The following is a 13,965-nucleotide window of genomic DNA, read 5'->3' as shown; positions in this document are numbered from 1 at the left end:
GCAGTCCTTTTTTGCTATTGCAGGACTTCCTGCTGCGTCCAGTTTTGAACTTTTCACCACGCGGTACACGTGCTTTCACAGTTTTCAGCCTTTTTTGCAATGAAAAGATCGCCGCACCCCGCCGGACGCGCGTTACGAACGCAACGAAAATTTGTTGCACTCGCCTGGTCGCGCGTTACGCCGCACCCCCTGCGTTACGCGTTACGCGGCAACATATATTGCCAGTACGGTAGTAGTAGTAGAGGCTAGAGCCAGGCTAGTACCTACTACTACTACTAGTCTACTAGTACTAGTAGTAGTAGTCAAAGAACTAGTTACTTTATTGAAAATCCATGATAATGTGATCGGAAAGATGATTGAAGAAAAATCCAAATCTAGTAGTAGTACAGTCGTCCCTCTCTAATCCGGCACTTTATAATCCAGCACCCTCGATAAACCAGCACAATTTTCAGTAGCCAAAATTAATGTCCTCTTCATGCACATTGCAGCAGTAGATCAGATTTGTTAATCCAGCACCCTCCCTAATCCAGCAGATTTCCGTGGCACAAATGGTGCCGGATTATAGAGGGACCACTGTACTAGTACTAGTAGTAGTAGTAGTCCGGCTACTCTCATTGGTTATCATTACCATACGGTCTGAAAACTTGTTCTTCTATTGGTCAGTTTAAAGATCTACTATCACAACTGAACTAGACGCAATAATTATCATCGAAGAACATTCTCGAATACCTGGGTGATGCACGAATATTGATAGTGCTCACTTCCGTTAATCGTTTTTCTTTGTAATTTTCCATTCATTTTCTGCTCTAATTCATATTTGCTTTGTTTTCCTAGCTTACTATTGCCGTGGCTGGCTCAACGCCCTTGTCTCAGGGGATTCTGTCCCTGCATTAGCTATGCTTGTCACATGCTATGAGATTGTGTCTAATAATAATAATAGTAGAGCGTTGTTCGAACAATAACATGTTCGCTGTAGCCTTGTAGGGCATGCATGTACTTGTGCAGTTGTAGACGCTTGCATGCAGGACCGGCCCTGCCATGCTATCTAGCCTGACTGGCGAGGCGGTGGCAAGTAACAATTAGTTACATAATTACTCATTACCAGGGAGTAGTAAAATGATTATGTATTTTACTACTCCCTGCTCATTACAGTACATGTACTACGTCGTTAGTTCCGGCCAACTGCCTAGTACTCACTAGTACGTAGTAGTACACTAGTACTCAGTACTAGTAGTAGTACACTAGTACTGTAGTACTAGTAGTAGATCTACTGCCTAGTACTGGCCCCATGAATCATGATTAGATGGCCCAGCCAGCTGTGCTGTGCGGAAGGCATGCAGGCATGCATGGCCGACCGTGCCAAAACAAGGCAAAACTGTTTGTCCCAGCGCTCTGCCAGTCCCGTGCATGTGTTGTGCGCCATCTATGGATCTGCCACATCGATCGATTTTGCTGCGCGATCTGTCGATCGACAGATCGCGCAACGATCGATCGATCGCGCAAAATCGATCGATCGCGCAACAAAAAGAAGAAACCAAATCGATCGATTGTGAGCTGGGCGCGGAGTAGGTATTTTACTACTCCCTTGTGAACGGCATCATCGTAATCAGTACTCGCACTGGTACGAGTACTTGGCGACTGGCCGCACACCACTCAGTAAACAGTAGATGACGATTCTTTGAAGAAGTAATGGTTGACGTTGTCGAACATTCAGACCCACTGGAGGCGTTCCACAGCCTGGAGCCCGCTGATAAGGATTTTGATGTGACTTGAGTAAGTACTAAAGTGATGTCAACACTAGTTCTACGTACTCTCAGTCTCTCTCTCTCTTTTTTCGGCGTCAGACATTGAGTGGGAGATATAGATGACTGGATTTCGTTTGTAAAATAATGAGTAATTTCTGCAATTTGTGATCGAATCAGCATGCTGTCAGCTGTACCAGTCCACATCCCATCGTAATCAGCGACCAGGCCAAGCGTGATATTTGCCTTGGTATTTCACTATGTGTGGTGAGAAGACGTCCATTCACGTCTGAGAAATTCATTTGCAAATGGGAAATCAACAGGCCTGTATTAGTATGGGCAGAATTCATCACCCGGGCCGCTATTGAAGCTTTGCACAGTTGTCAATGTCCAACGGCCTATTTATACGAAGACCTGTGGTGGCTACGTGATTCTCTTAAACCTGTGATCATGTTTTCCAAGATCATTTCAGTAGCAGACATATGAAACACTACGCCGGGCCTGAGCCCGAGGCAATGTACGGACGTGGCCGTGCTGCACTGAACCGCGTGGCATCATCGTCACGTATGATGGAGTCAACATGACTGCGCCCTGCATATGCATCATACATCTGATAGTACGTTTATTGCCCTATCCTTGGAGAGTGGGCCACCAGGGAAGGCTGGGTTTCCGACTTGGCTTCACCTATAATGCTCATGATTGAACACGCTCTTGGAGAATAAATGTAGAATCCGGCTGAACATTGAAACCAGATAGCATCGCGTTTCTGCGCTGCACCTCACAACACCATTGACATACAACCAGGAAGAGCTGGGAACTTGAGGGAAGTGACGGAAAAGTCAAAGAGGAAGTGAAGAAGATTGAAGAAGAGGATCAGTAATCATCAAGGAGGCCAAAAAGAGGTCACCTACGAGCCAAATGGCTCTTGATGTGATGATGTGCAGGCAGGTATGCTGGAATTGGATAGACTCTTTTGGTCAATTTTTGGCCTATCCCACATCTTTCTACCGCAGCTCTGGCAGATTGATTGGTACTATACCCCTGAATTTATACATTTCTGAGCTCTGTGACACGTTACCTAGCTTGTGAATGTCGTCTTTCAGCCATTCATCATTGCTTATTTTGACATTTGATGAGGAGCCGATCATGACTATTTTTGAGGATGCGCATGTCAGAACGCTTTGTTGTGACATGCTCATCTAAAGGATTTTGCAACTGTTTCTATTGAATACCTATAATAGTAGTACGAAATAATTAGGGCTCAAACGGTCACGGTTTTACCCCGAACGGTTAACTGCTAAGCTAACGGTCGGTTTAACGGTTATAACCTATAAGCCATGGCAATCCTGCGGACTCTTTTTTAACCGTTTATTTGACTATACTCATTCAAAAAATGTACCCTATTCAGTACAACGCACACATGTACATTCTCTTGCATGCTCATTCATACATACTCTCACACGAAGAGACCAGATATGACCGAGTTGACAGCCCAGAAATTGCGTACGCGTGCGACAGGCTGCGAAAGTGCATACTTTGCAACGACCTGATACATGAAAAATTGACTGAAAAGTTACTGCGTAACCGTTATCTTTATCGGTTAACCGTTAATTCTTCGTAACCGGTCTGCAACCAGTTAATCGGACTAACCGTTTGAGCCCTAGAAATAATGGTTGCGACTTTGGCGATAATTATTACGAAAGGGTTTGCTCCCCACACTGGAGCTCGCGCTATTCCGTCGACTTGACAAAAATACCCGAGCCCGCTACCCGACCAAACCCCTACCCGTTGCAGCCCTGATTTTTTTTCGTCGGACTGGCCCCTTTCCATTCCCTCAACAAACAAAGGAATTATATAATGAACACTGGATCACTTATTATTCTGCTCGGTGCATGGACCAGTACAGGAACCGACACTCAATACAGTCAACTTCGCTTATAACGACACTCGGCAGGGCATCAAGAAGGTGTCCTTATTCGTGAAGTGTCGTTATACCCGAAGTCTCATTATATGTATTACACTGGGATGGGACTTTGCTCTGGGCATGGAAATTCTGTCGTTATTCGCGAATTGTCGTTATATCCGCAGTCGTTATTAGCGAAGGTGACTGTACTTACTGTTATGTTGATGGATGGATGTGGTTTATAGGATCGCTCTTCCGAACGAGAACACTGTTTCTGGTTCATTGAAGTAGGGATACTGTGCATGTATTATAATGTGCATGCTTAGCTACAAGATGAAATGGATCCAGCCATTGAGTAAGAGAAGAGTTTCAATATTTTAATTCTATTAAAGTATACACCCGGTTCCAAAATAACGCACGTGCCCTTGCATACGCCCAGGAAATCGAGCCTGCTATTATATACACCCGGGACCTATACACGGGCTTTTACGGTAACGTTATAATTATCTCAATGTTCCGGGTACGGCTATTTACCATGATGTGGATATAATACTGGACATACATGTAGTCTGTTTTCTATTTTGCTGCTCCTTGTTCTTTGGTGCGATTGGTGGCTCGGAACAGGCAGACATTATTTACCGATATAATCGCACAGGTCACATTGTAGAGTGCAGACCACCTAGTGCTTTGAAGATTCACTGCGATATTCCCATAATGTTATAATACATGTATGAAAATCAGCATCATTTTCTGTATGTTAAATGCCACAAATTGTTAGGCTTCACCGTAATATCAAGAGTACATAACCCCTCTTGGTAATATCCATGTTCAGTGTTCCGTTCACATCGGTTCATGCTGATCACCCGAAAGTGTCGTCTAAACAGGATATAGGGGTGTGCGGATAATGCTCGAAAAGGTGGGAGATTCTGCTCGAAAAGCTGTGAAATTGGCAGAACCATACAAACCTTATGGCGGGCAATTCCTCGAATTCTGCTCCATTTCTTTATCCACATACCAAACATGCATGAAACTTACCAGAAAAAGTACTGAATTCTGCCAATTTTTCTGCCCGCATATGCCTAACAGGATATGTCCGCGCCGCGGGGATTATTTTTCAAATAATCTCCTCAATGTCATGTACATAATTGTCGCCGGTCGCAGCGGCTTCACAAAACGTAGACTTTCCCCCCCCCCCCCCCCCCCAAAGTACACACAAAATACAATTGAAGCATATGCAATGAAACGTATGCATTGGGAAATTGGATTGCAGTAAAACCCGTGTTTGCCGGACCCTGTACCAAGCGGAATCCTGTATTTACCGGACAAAATTTCATGCACCAAAGTGCTGTGGATCGAAAGTGCATTCCTGGATCAAGCGGGGTCCTGTCACATCAGGACAGTTTCCGCTGCACCAAGGGCGTCTTGTCAGGGCAGGCTTTACTATAGTGAAGTTTATAGTGAATTGTACTCCAAGTAACTCGTGAGTCCACACACAATGGTCATGCAGTACAAAGCCGAAAAGTCCCTTTCAAGACAGAGTGACAGACAGGAGTCGTCACTAGAAGGGCTGATCTACCAACACAGAATACTACAGTGGTGCTCAATGAAGTCCAATGAAGCGAGTGAATGCCGTGCGGAACGTTGTGCAGCTGTGAACACTGGGCTGTCAACTGGCACAGGGCGCACACTTGACTCACACAATATTAACATTGAGCATCAACGTAGCATAATAATAGCAGTGAAAAAGAGTAGAGTCAAATACGCGATGAGCGATAGTGTAGAGTCTAATACTAAAGGCAGAAATAGAGTAATGCCATCAAGTGCGAGATAACATGTTAGGAGCATTAATGTGTGATTGTGAAGCTTACTTTAAAGCGGGATGTTGAGTCTACAGTGCACCATGGGCACAGCGAGATCATGTTATGTGTGAATGGTATACCGTAAAGTACCGCCAGAGCGCCCCGTCTCGCGAGAGCGCCCCACCTTGATTTTACAGCCAGGGTCCAGGGAAAGGAAAATCGTACGGCAGAATGCAACGAAGTGTGTATGGTGTACTAACGTCAGAGGAAGGTTTTTGTGTGGAGCTCGTGTCCGCTCGAAGGTACGGATTGTCTGCACAACGTGCAATATGTGTACGAAGTTCGTGTCGTATGACCTACAGACGGGAGACCACCTACACAATACGACCACGAAAGGACGAGATAGTGTATTGCCATCGATCCACACTGATCAATCCAGGAAATGTGCGCATGTTGTACATTTTTAGTGTATTTTATAGTAGTGTGTCTACTGCATGTGTTTCAGGACTGTAACAGTCACACTACAACAAAAGTCCGACACTCCAGAACAACCCCACACAAAATCCTGTGGTCGACCAGCCAACAAACACAGCTCTGGGTTGAATGACGAATTAGTGAAAAACTATAAAGAGAAAAGAGAGGTGAAAGAGAAAACCGCCAACACATCTCCAGAACGACAGAGCCTCACTCTCTCCCTCCCTCTCTCTCTCTCTCTCTCTCTCTCTCTCTCTGTCTCTGTCTGTGTGTCTGTCTTTGTCTTTGTCTCTCTCTCTCTCTCTGTCTCTCTCTCTCACGGCAACTAAAAAAACAACCATATCTCAAACCACACCTCACTCATTTTACGCTGTAGGATGAAGATGAAGGGGAGGTTGGCGATGAGAAGAAGAACACGGCAGGGTTTAAGCATTTATTGTTCAGTGACCCGTGTCGTTTGGCGTATAATGATTCTCGGTTTACAGTTGTAGTATTGTTTGTTTTGCAAAGAATTTCAATCAGTTAAAAGTCATAGATGCTGTTTACATTCACAAGCGTAAGCCAGACCGATGCATTCAGAAAGAACATGTCACGGCATCCACATTCTTTCCTTAGCACCGTAACTGTATTTTGCACATATGTTTGTTTTATTCACCCTCTCTCTTTCTCTTTTCTTACAGTTACACTTGTGTTTTATCACACTATAGAATGACTGCGCATGTATTTTATAGATTGCGATTATTATCACTGTCGGGAAGGAAAACACCAATTTTACAGGGCCCTAAAAGTCTGAACGATACCTATGAAATGCACTGTCAAAGCAAACACAAAATATGAATATGCAAGCTCATGCCTGAGGGGAAGATGAGAAGTTGAAACGTGGAGAATTTTCGGACAGGACGAGAATCCGAAGAACCTGGGTGATTCCCTTACTTCCACAATGGGCTAGTGGCTGCATCACAAAAATTATACCTTGCAGTGGGTGCAGAGACAGATCAATAAACACTAACCTGAGCATGAGAGCTGCTCGTATTCATTGCGATCGTCAGGAAAATGGCAGGACGAACGGACCAGAAGAATGTTGGCTATGACAAACAACTGCATATCCAGACGACACACGGCTTGACTATTTGCTTATGACGTTCAGCTTCGAGGTCCAGCACGATGGAATTTTCGGAAGGAACTGATTTTTGAATTATTTGGGGAAGAAGATTGCACTCAGAAAAGGTACCGTAACTGGTTTCTTTCATTTGAAAAGCTGTTCACCAAAGTCCTAAACATACACTGTACGACGTTTCGGAGCTGCTCCAAATCGATCGATTTGTTTTGAATGGTTTCGCCACCGCTTTCCGATCGATCGATCCTTGCGCGATCTGTCGATCGACAGATCGCGCAAGAAAATCGATCGATTTTCCAAATCGACAGAACGCGCACAACACATGCACTGAGTGCGTTCGATTACACACTTGAATCGATTCGTGAATCGATTCGCGTGCATAATCGAACGCGAAGGACTAAAGGGACCGTCACTTAATTTTTGCCGACTACCCGCCAAAAAAATCTTTTCGTTTCACGTGTCAGACACGTACGTGAGCGCGTACTCGCGCTACCTTTCACGTCAAGCAATCTGTTCACGCCACATGCCATGGCTGGATAGCGCGTACATGCAAACATGATTGAAGACTTGCAAAATTGATTTTTACAAGTCCAGGCGCTAGGCCTAGGCGCTAGGCCAGTACTAATGGCTACTTTGTAATGGCAGCTGACTTTATTTTCGGAGAAACACTACTCATTGTAGTAAAAAGTTACAATGAATAGCGATATCATCTAGGAAGGATCGCTACCCTAACGCGAAGGAAAGGCCTTGCGCGGCTGCTCTACGAAGTGTTGAAGAAAGACTCAAAGTTAGTTGGTGGACGAACAACTCGCTGGTGTCGGAAAACTTGGCCCCCAACGATGGTGTTTGGTGAATCATCAAGCATAATGTCTTGTACTAGTGTTCACCGAGGAAGGAGAACGCTCTAGCCGCTGCTGTTGTCAGTTTCATCCACGTTGGGCGTTAGCTGCAATTTATTTCACACAGCGTTGTATTGTCCGCGAGCGCAAACTTCATTATCAGCAGTAACTGTTACTCTTCATCCTACATGTAGATTTGGAGTATACACGGCCTTGTCACGACAGCGACAGCTCTACAGAGTGTTCAAGTGAGAAACATTAATTTCAATTGTTGGTGGACGAATAAATGGCTGGTTCCGAAAAACGCGGCCTGCACCGATGGTGTTTTGTGGATCATCAAACAGGGTGACCAGCAGTGTTCACCGAGGAAGGAGAATGCACTCACCACCACTGTCGTCGGATTCATCGAAGTGGGCGTTAGCTGCGCTGCGCCTATTGTGTTTTAGTATTCCATGGACGCACACTAGCGTTCTCAGCGATTGTGGAGCCACAACATATCTTCATGCGGCATTGCACTGTCCAAGAGCAGAAACGTCAGCAGTGACCCATCATCATACATGTAGATTTGGAGTATACACACCATGCGCCAATGGGCCTTGGCACAACAGCGGCAGCTCTACGGAGTGTTCAAGTGAGAAACATTTGTTTCGACTGTTGGTGGACGAACAAATCGTCGGTGCCAAAAAACGTGGCCTGCGCCGATGGTGCTTGAAACATCAAGCATGGTATATGGTGACTGTCAGTGTTCATCGAGGAAGGAGAACACTCAGGCCGTGGACTAAAATAGGCTATGTCTAATGTGTCCTTGTATTCCATGGGCACACACTCATGAAGCATGGCGTCTGAGCTGTGTTCACAGAGCGGGGAGATGCTCTTGCTGCTATCTTATCTGTCCTGTGTATTCCCAAGTGCCGAAGGCTCACAACGATGGTGTTGGACAAGTCAGATAAAATAGAGTCAACGTAAGTACGCATGTGTACTCTTACTGACTGAAACATAAGTGGGGTGTAAGAGCAAATTCATATGCTGTCGTGACATTCACATGTACGAGGTTAGTGTGTAGTACTTGTTACGTACTGAATTCTGTGACTTTGTTTTGTCTCCATATACTGCATGCATTCACGTTTCACAGTTATCAGTTTGACCCTGAGTTCATGTCCGTTATCCCGTGTCTCCTCTACTTCTTTTTGTTTCCACACAGTTCATGGTGTAGCGCTGCACGTGTTCCGTCAGTTTGAACTTCAGCATAAATTGCAACTACTTGTACTTTCAGACATGTCACGTGATTGTTGCCAGGGTTTGAGCCAACCAGAGCGCTTACAGGCAGGGCCTGAACCCCTGATCATGCCCTGCCTGCCAGCTCTACTACGATATCATATGTCACGTACCCGCGCGCGTGCACGATTCTCCTGCGCTTGGGCTTGCTTTCCCTTGGTAGTTGGAAGTCAGTGGCTGTTTTAAGACTCTTAGATTATAAACAGAAAGTGGTGGACATCACGCAACTGCATTGTAAATAAAACGGGGGTTGTCAACTGACAACCGCACAATTTTTCGACATAATTAATAAAAGAATTTTCATCTAAAGAGTGAATAGCAACTAAATAGAGCGGTTGTCGGTTGACAAACCCCCTTTTATTTAGATTATGTATCTGAAGTAAACACAACGTAGAAATATCACAATTGTCTCTTGTGTATTATATCCGTCTGATGTCACCAGATCGTCACATGGTGCTGTGACCAAGATACGGATCATGACGAACGCTGATTCAACTGGACGAATCGCAGCCTGACGACGAAGAATCGCGGGGCTTTTCAGATGCAGGGACACAATGGAAACTGAACGACTTCAGAACAGCACTGAAGCGTTATATTATCATGCAAGACACCTTTCTGCGCCGCACAAACACAGGCGGTACTACAGCAGAAGATGTCACTCACTATTCTGCAGGTGCACTGGTGACAGGCACATGCAAGTTCACGAGAAGGAAGCGGTCTGATGGTAACTGGAATGCCAGCAGTATGAGAGGGTGTGCATTCTGTGGCGGATCTCACCTGGACAAGAGCGGCACGAAATACACAACAGTAGCACAGCGGAAAGAATAACTGATTGAACAGAAGCGTTGCTTTGTGTGTTTGTGCACAGGGCACCGGTCAACTCAGTGCAAGGCCACCCGCAAGTGTAATGTGTGTTCTCGCATGGGTCACCAATCAGAGTCACCATCATGTCACGATCTGCCCTGAATCTCAACAGAAATCTGACAGCAGTACCAACATAGTAGCTGATCAGGCTGTGGCTGACGAGGTACCAGCATCTAGCGCAACAGCAGCTAGTGCAGCATCAACCAGTTTCGCCATTGACCGTAAGATAGTCAGTCGTCTTGATTGGTGCAGATTTCCTCTGGGAGTTTATGACGGGGAGCACCAGAGGACTTCCGCCAGGACTACAGTTTCTGCCTACCACAGTCGGTTTTGTGGTGACTGGCCGAACACGTCACTCCAAGCACTCAGCTACGCCGATGAGCAGCCATGCCAGCTATCGTTTCTCAAACTGATGCAACTTCCGACTCCTGCACCATCCCAGATCTGTGGGACCTAGACTGCGTTGACATCCAGGATTCAGGCAATCTTACTAACTACAACCTAGCCATTAGGCAATTCATCATTGTTCTACGATTTTGCCTGCCACCAATCGTCATGACCTGCGATACTGAGAAGGCCATTTTACAAATCAGTGCCAACCCAGCATACAGAGATGCGACACGATTTCTGTGGTTCGCCAATTCCGACAGTCCATCAGTCACCCCATCCAGCCTGTAAACGCTCATAAGCAGTCCACTTCTGCTTGGCGCGTCTATACAGCATCATTTGGCACAGCAAGATGACAAAACAGCTAGCAGTGGCTATTGGTGAGAACATTTTCTGCTGTGCCATTGGAGTGTGCACGATACACAAACCCTGCTCTTTTGTTGGCACTGCCTCTGTAACTTACTGCATAGGGTGCAAGGTGACCGTTGTCGGTTTACATGTACTCCAGTTATTACACCGTGCATGCACTGAGTCTGTGCTGTACTGTGCATCCATAGGTGTCTGTTTGCGGTAGCGCAAGGTGACACACAAGGTTGATATATTGTGTTGTCCGCTGCTATTCGAAGCTCTCGGAGTCGGAAGCGTTACCTCTGTTTCCCCTGTTCCTCCCTGCGCGGAGTCTGTACTGAGTTCTGGCTTGCAGTCGCTGTTACATGCATGTTGGCAGTTGCATGTGTTTTGGTTTTCAGTTGTCTTTATTCTAGCAGTTGTTGCACTTCCTACATTCCGTAGTTATCTGCGGTTGGTGTTCGAGAGAGCAAACTGTGTTCTTCTCCAGAGTGGAGTAAGCCATTCGCTTGTGTCTGAGGAAAACCCTGTGTGTTGACGAAGTGGGTTGACTTGGCTGTAGAGTGAAAGTACCACATGGTCACATGGTCCACAAAATCTTAGAACTAACTTAGGGTCTTCTGGCGTATGGCATATATGAGCAGCATGAGAGTGAAGTAAAAGACTATTAGCTCAAACATTCAGTCTTTCAAGAGTAGGTGTTTCATCACGGAATAGGTTCTGCAGTCCACTTACACTTACACACTGCAACAATGGACCAGCAGTGTCCAGCATACAATAGTCATGTGAATATGTACCGTATGCATACTCACAGCTGCAAGGCCAGCGCCCCGTGGCTGCTTGACTTCTCAATCGATATAAATATTCACAACAGTAAGACTCTGTGATCAATCAGGGCTCTGTAAGCAGTTATGCTTCGAAGTAGTCACAAATGCCCCATGATCAGTCACAAAACTAAACTTGGCAACCAGTCACAGCTTCCACGGTGCCCCAAGACCAGTCACCAGAGATGACCGTAGTAAATCTGCAGGGAGTTTCATAATCTGTTCATTGCAGAGTCCACTATCCTATAATTCAAGAGGGGGGTAGCGTTCCTGCGGATGCGGAAAACTTGGCTGGAACCCGAGTGTCACGTGAACCCTGATTTTTAAGACTTTTATTATTTGTTTTACGATGAGCCTATTATATGCGATACAGGCTCAAAACACACTTTTCGTCTTGTTGGCATATCAGGGATATAGGGCGGAGCAGCTAATATCGGCCCAATTATGACACGCGAGTAATAGTGAAATACGATTGGCGTATTGTGCTGGAGTGACTGCGGTGATGTAAAGCTAAAATCAAGCAGTCAGTTTGCCCTTAGCATGGCCTTGTCATGACCTTGCGAGGAGAGTCATTGGGCCCGACGGGTAGGTAAAGCCAACTTCCACATGAAGTTTGCGGATGGCCGACATGTAGACATGGACAGATCGGGGCTGAAAAGTTCTGAACAACTCGGCAGCAAAATAACACAAAAAGTAAAAAGTCATCACCTGGCAATGGATTCCAGGCATGCCCTTGACAGAACTGGAAGTAACGGGTATCCGCGGAAAAATATTTCCGGCTGGTGCCAGTGCTGCTAGCTGCAGCACGGAGTCCGTCAACTGAGAGTTGGCAAGACTGGCTGATCTGGCTCAGCTGCTGCTTCCGGAGCCCTCGATGGTTCAAACACCATCGGCGCAGGCCACGTTTTTTGGCACCGACGATTTGTTCGTCCACCAAAAGTCGAAACAAATGTTTCTCACTTGAACACTCCGTAGAGCTGCCGCTGTTGTGCCAAGGCCCATTGGCGCATGGTGTGTATACTCCAAATCTACATGTATGATGATGGGTCACTGCTGACGTTTCTGCTCTTGGACAGTGCAACGCCTCATGAAGATATGTTGTGGCTCCACAATCGCTGAGAACGCTAGTGTGCGTCCATGGAATACTAAAACACAATAGGCGCGGCGCAGCTAACGCCCACTTGGATGAATCGGAGTGGTGGCGAGTGCATTCTCCTTCCTCGGTGAACACTGCTGGTCACCCTGTTTGATGATCCACCAAACACCACCAAACACCATCGGTGAAGGCCGCGTTTTTCGGAACCATCCATTTATTCGTCCACCAACAATTGAAATTAATGTTTCTCACTTGAACACTCTGTAGAGCTGTCGTGACAAGGCCGTGTATACTCCAAATCTACACGTAGGATGAAGAGTAACAGTTACTGTTGATAATGAAGTTTGCGCTCGTGGACAATACAACGCTGTGTGAAGTAAATTGTGGCTCCACAATCGCTCTGAATGGTAATGTGTGTCCATGGAATACTAAAACACAATAGGCACGGTGCAGCTAACGCCCAACGTGGATGAAACGGACAACAGCACCGGCTAGAGCGTTCTCCTTCCTCGGTGAACACTGCTACAAGACAATATGCTTGGTGATTCACCAAACACCATCGTTGGGGGCCAAGTTTTCCGACACCAGCGAGTTGTTCGTCCACCAACTAACTTTGAGTCTTTCTTCAACACTTCGTAGAGCAGCCGCGCAAGGCCTTTCCTTCGCGTTAGGGTAGCGATCCTTCCTAGATGATATCGCTATTCATTGTTACTTTTTACTATACAATGAGTAGTGTTTCTCCGAAAATAAAGTCAGCTGCCATTACAAAGTAGCCATTAGTACTGCCTAGGGCCTAGCGCCTGGACTTGTAAAAAAGTCACTAAAAATTATTTTGCAAGTCTTCAATCATGTTTGCATGTACGCGCTATCCAGCCATGGCGCATGGCATGTGGCGTGAACGTTGCTTGACGTGAAAGGTAGCGCGAGGAGTCGATCGTGAGTCGAGTCGTACGCGCTCGCTGAGTCGCGGACGTGTCTGACACGTGAAACGAAAAGATTTTTTTGGCGGGTAATCGGCAAAAATTAAGTGACGGTCCCTTTAGTCCTTCGCTAATCGAACGCACTCACTGACTCAGTGACCATGGTGACTGTCAAGCCGAGCTGCACTGCCACTAACTACACAAGTAAGTAAGTTTACTTTACTAGTATTAGTAAGAACTGCCAGTGGCAGTACTCATGGTACTGGCACTAGGCTGAAGTCACGAGTTCCTTGCGCAAGTATGTAGCGGAGCCCTACCGGTACTAGAACTCCGCGCTGCCACATTCATTGTACAGTCACGAACATAGATTTTCATCG

The sequence above is a fragment of the Sycon ciliatum genome, chromosome 1 (assembly GCF_964019385.1).
Source record: "Sycon ciliatum chromosome 1, ocSycCili1.1, whole genome shotgun sequence".
In the NCBI taxonomy this organism is placed as follows: Eukaryota; Metazoa; Porifera; class Calcarea; order Leucosolenida; family Sycettidae; genus Sycon; species Sycon ciliatum.
Note: the sequence above shows the minus strand (reverse complement) of the source record.